This window comes from Sceloporus occidentalis, unplaced genomic scaffold (genome assembly GCF_023333645.1).
Source record: "Sceloporus occidentalis isolate IW3139 unplaced genomic scaffold, rSceOcc1.0.p SCAF_180, whole genome shotgun sequence".
Classification (NCBI taxonomy): Eukaryota; Metazoa; Chordata; class Lepidosauria; order Squamata; family Phrynosomatidae; genus Sceloporus; species Sceloporus occidentalis.
In genome coordinates this window covers 1,324,538-1,330,537 of record NW_028317160.1, presented here as the reverse complement: position 1 = coordinate 1,330,537, position 6,000 = coordinate 1,324,538, and positions in this window count along the sequence as shown.

Sequence of the window (6,000 nt, the reverse complement as noted above, 5' to 3'; positions counted from 1 at the left end):
TTACATTCTCTCTCTGGGTGTCTCCTTACTTTCTCTGACAGCACTGACTGCTTCTTCTCTTCCACCTTCTTGTTCTTCTGTCTTTTTTATGTGTATTTTCTTCCTCCACTGCTCCCCGTGTCTTCTTTCTTCGTCCGCTTCTGAAGCTGGCCTCTCGAGGAACATTTTCTCCGCTATTCTGTCTTCAATATTCTGGTCACCCAGTAAACTTCCGCAAAAAGGGCGGAGCCTCTTCCTTCAATCAGGAAAAGAATGATTAAGAATGAACAGAGCTAGAACCAATCCCCCTGAAGAGAGTGATACTTTAAACATGTGCCCAGACAACCTTATGCAGAATCTTAACCTGCATTTTCTAACCTGGGGTGCCACTTGGTCTTGGACCCACCGAAGATGCCTTTTCCCTATGTAGTACTGAATATAGAAATTAGCCTACTATGTGTTTATTCATCAATATATATTATTTTCTGAATAATTTTTACACCCATTGAGTTACTACCCCGATATTCTATCTGAGGGAAGTATTTGGGGAGTTACTTTTTTCCGTGGGGGAAATATCACATTTTCATTCCTTTATTACATTATGGGATTAACTTCACGTCATTTTGTTTTATCTTCTGTATAATATGATTTTGAATAAAATCAATAAAGCTGTACTATTATTCAATTCTCCCAATATAGCAACTCATTATACATCACAATGTAACCAACCTTCTTCTAAACACAGCTTTCAAGAGTGTCAATAAACAGGTTGTATAATTAGAAGAAATTGGAACTCAAAATATAAAGAAAAGATATCAACAAACTTTCTAAAGACATTGACCTCATGCCTCATGTTTCATAAGTAATGGTATCAGTCAGTTAAAAGTCACATTTTTAACATCGTTCTTTCATCAATCAGTATACCTCTCCAAGGAAATTAAACAGTATGGAGGTGATTGACCTTCAATGTTCCCTCTGAAGGAACGTTCCCTGCTTACTAGAGCCAGTCAGTAATAAAATAACGTATTTTGACAGCAAGATACACAGCTAAAAATGATGGAGAAATACACGAAATATATTCAACCACATTCAGGGATGAAAAAGAAATATGTTACTGAAAGGGTTGAATTGATTAAGTAAGAATAATTATCTTGGAATCAAGGATAAAAACTTATGATCTGTCTATTCACATATAGTAGCTGCACTAGAATTTTAGTATATTTGAAATTATTTAAAAAGTGTTAATTGTTAAGAAAATTATAAAAAAGAATATATTCAGATTAGCATTAAAGGGACATTCCGGCCATCATATCATATCTATGTGTACATGCATGTGTCACTATGCAAATAGTGTTAGTATCTGTATACAGTAATGTAATTTCAAGTATGTTAGCGTATAAGAATTTACATAACTATCTTTATACATATGCCTGTCTATACATTTCAGTGTATATATACTGTACTGTATGTATGAATATGAAAGTCAGCACAGTTGTGTATGTATAAACACACTTACACACCTATACATCCATGCTCACACACACAATTACACATCCAAGATCACACACACAATTACACATCCATGGTCACACACACAAGTATACATACATGCTCACACACGCAATTACACATCCATGCACACACATATATATATATATATATATATATATATATATATATATACACATATTTATACAAACACATTTTCACATATACATACCTCCCGCCCCCGCTTACCTCTCACCGCTCCAGCAGTTTTATGCTCTTCTCTCCCCATGCTGGTGCGGTCCAGGTCAGAAGGGCCGTTTCTAAGCTATTTTGAACCGGTACGAGGAGACAGGAACAAGGGGTCGCAGGTAGTTATGCCGGTGTAGTTACACCGGTGGTATCATTGAATCCAAATGTCAGGTCATGGTATGGTTTGGTTTGGGTAGAAAGAAGATTGTATGGGTCCAAGGATTGGGAAGGAGTGTTGCAAGAGTAATGAGGACCCCCAACAAAATGCAAATATGTCCTATAATCTGTAGTACAGCATTGTTATATTTCTATTGTATGTACCAAGTGAGTGGGGTTAACGCTAGGAGACTTTTTTAACAAGAAGACTTTGGTAGGACCTTCACTGCTCCTGCTCTCCTCCTATTCTTGTGGCTCCTGGTTAATTTCCTGAAACCCCTTAAAAAAAAACTACAATATGAGTGATCATAGGAAATACCTGTGGTTATTTTCATGGTACAGGTTTCTATTCCATACACACTATGATGAATGTCCCCACCAATGTAACAAAGTTAACTTAATATTGTTTTAACTGAATTTCCATAATAACAAGGAAGTTAATCCTTGAACCTACTATTTTCCTATAATTAGAAATGGGTAGGATAACCCAGTATGTCCCTCCTATCCGACTGGGTAAGAAAAGCACACTAAGGGACCCTTGCAGCAACAGTGAAGGATCGTTTGGGTAACATCAGCTTTTTCACCACCGGACATTTACTCACTTTGCAGATGCCCCTGTCCAAGTCTGTCCCCATTTTGGTCCCTATTTGGGCTTTAAATACATGTATGAAACAAGTAAAAGGTGTGCTCCCCAGCTGACCAGATGTAGTCAATACCTGTTCTTTTTCTTTTCTTTTAAAAAAGGTTAAAATTAATAAATGTTAGCTAACAGTTTTTCTGGATAATGTCAAAGACGAAGCACCTTCTCGAAACCCTATACTGTCTTGATACCATATAGGGCATTTTCATTATTATTAAATACAAATACCCTAGATTAAAATGACAAATTACAATAAACCTCCTACAAAAAAGGTGATAATTCCCTTTAAGCCAGGTTTGAAATGCACCTGTTAACTCCTGTACACCATCAGATTAAAGGAGTGAATTATTTCACTTCTAGCCTGCAGTAAATTCCCTTTGAGCTCACCTTTCACTAACTATTGATTGGTTTTAACACCATCGTTTCTGGTAACAATGCTTAAGTTAATACATTCTCCTTGGAGTGTTTCCTATTCTTTGATAAACCCCCAAATCTCTGACGATTGTTGCCATCTGATATACCATGGGAATTCACCTTCAGTCTACAAGGAAAGCAAACAGTACAGGTTTTTGGAGTGAGACATTACACATTACTTATTAAGGTATAATATTAACCGTTTTATTAGATTGTTCGGTAGAGAAATTCTAAAAATCTGTCTCACAACAACTGCATTTTTAAAACATTTGTAAAATATTTTTTGTTTATATTTTTTTGAAATATAAACCCTTTTGTTTATATGGTATGTTTAGCTATCTAATCATCAGGGGTGTAACTAGAAACCACAGGGCCCTGCTGCACAAAAGGATGCCCTAGGGCCCCCCGAAATAACCAAGCAACATGTCCCACAGTGCCACATTTGCCCCTCAAACAGCTTATCAGTGCCATCTTGGCCCTCAAACAGATTGTCTGTGTCATCTTTGTCTCCAAACTGCTTCTCGGTGGCCCCAAACAGCTTGTCTGGGCCACTTTTGTCCCCAAACAGCCTGTCAGTGCCCCCAAACAGCTTGTCTAGCCCATCATTGCAACCAATGCATCATTCTTAATCTCCCCTTTCCTTTCTCATCTCTCGCTATATATGTCTTCTCTCTCTCATTCTTCTCTTTGTCCTCTTTTTTCTTTTCTCACATAACTTTTTTTTATTCCCCTCCCCCGACCACAGTACCATCCAGCAGCATCTTACCCTTTCCCAAACACAAGACTATCTGACAGCCCCCCGCCTCTACACACAAAAGTATCTGGCAGCCCCTGGCAGTTCTAAACACAATGCCAATGTTTTTATATATTGCCTATTAAAGGTGCTATCCCACCTACACTGCTGAATGTAACACTGTAAAACTGAATGAAGTATTAGAAATCTATTACCGCTGAATGCCTATACCCTTCCAATAAATAATCAATTAAGATTTCATTTTTTATCAACAAAATGCCTAATTGTCGTATGATACATAAACAGCCACTACTATATTGTCATAAAAATAAAATAACTTCTTAAAAAGTGTGATAACGCCTTCAGATCAAAATGTAAAATAACAGAGATATCTTCTCTAAAGGCAGCAATTAATAATTTCTCTACATGGAACAGCAAGTTTAAGGTGCCACTGAAAATACATATAACCAGTTCAGGCCTCTTGCAGTTAAAACTGAAAATATGTATTAATAATAAGCTGTATAACAAAAATGCAGTGCCAGAATTTGTGTCCAAGGAAAAAGATTAAAAGTATTATATGCAAACACCGTGAATACAATGCACTTATCATTAGCAGCCATGCAAATCAACAACCAAGGTCAGGTAGTGCTTGAACAGATAAAAAAAAAAGACTTGCGCAGGATAGACTATGGCTGAATGTACTAAAACTACAGTAAATACTTTTTCTTTCAATTTAGATTTTGTATATAAATATATTTGTGTAAAATATATATATATATATATATATATATATATATATTTAATAAGGATAATGCTTTGGGAGTTTTCTAAAAATGGACAATGTAAATAGTCTGAAAAATACGAAAACGCAGTACTTCGGAATTTATATATGTTTATAAACTGTTTATTAATTAGTAATAATTACTTTATTGCACAAACATTAATCAGAAAAAGGAAACTGACATTTTACACACAAAAGTTAAAGGAATATTTAAAAACACGCCTCCATCTCAAGAGATTCTCCAGCGTCCCGTGAAGCCTCAAAAATGTCTCCTCTGTTTAATGACACTGATTTTGCCTCAAGCGTTTTGCGTAACTAATATAAAGAAATAATACCCATATTTTAACATGATTGCATGTAATGGGTGATGTCTCTTACCGACACAATTTGTGATTCATGCCATCAGGAAACAAGGTTGCTAGGAGAAGCCATTTTGCTTATCACACATACTACAGGTAAAGTGCTATTAGACCTATAAATATTTGTTGTTATCTGAGCTCATCTTAAATAAAACATCCCTTCCTAAGCAATTAGGTCAAATAAGCTTGTTTAGGTTCAGTTGTATCAAGAAATCCTAGACTCCTATATTATATTTTATTATTATATAATTGCCAACCATCTGTCTTATTCCGCTCTTTAATTATTTTTGTTAATTCATGATCTCTTTTTCATTGGCAGCATCTCTTACATCTTAAGTCAGTACAATGCCACACAAAACAATTGCTAGTAGGAACCTGCCCAATGGATACAGCCTTGTTGATCGAAGAGAAGATGAAGTATTTAGTGGAAGTTGATACCATTTATTGTACCAACATAATTCAAATATGCAGAGTCACACGGTGGCAAGGTCTAGGGCCAAAGACCATTCCCTTGGGCGGATCACTAGGGGCCATTCGCCAGATGAGCTTACTGTCCTCACTTGAGGACCCCAACTGTCAATGGGCTGTTTGGGGAGAAAATTAGACCAGGCCTACTAGGAACATCGTTGCAGACCTCAATATCATAGTTTCTATGTGAGCTAATGTGGAGTTCTAGGATATAATATCAAATAAGTCTGCACAAGAAGACTGACAGTGGAGGGGAGGTCTCCCTCTGCTTGGTAGGTTCAGGGAGATGGGGCAGCTGATCGCACTGCACTGGGTCAGGTATAAGGCAGCTACCCACATAAATATATCACTGGAATCACATGTTTTCAGGATCTTCAGATGGAATCACAAGAAGAAAAAACTTCTAAGGCCCTGATTATGGTTATGAAACATATATTTCCTATTTTGGCCCAACACGAGTAATTGTCTTGGAGATTTGGTTCATAATGTAGGAACTTTTGTTTACCCCAAGGAAGCCAAAATCTGTGGCAAAAAGTGGTAGAACTAGGATATCAATGAATCTTCTTGTGCTACTGCCTGGCTCTTCACATCACATGTACAAAGGCAACCACAAGAAATCAGCTCCCCCCGAGTGTACTGGACCAGAGCTAAGAATAGAGAAAACTGATCAAAGGGCTTGCATCTTTTTTTTTTTTTTACTATGACATTAGATCTTTTTTCATCATGAATAACC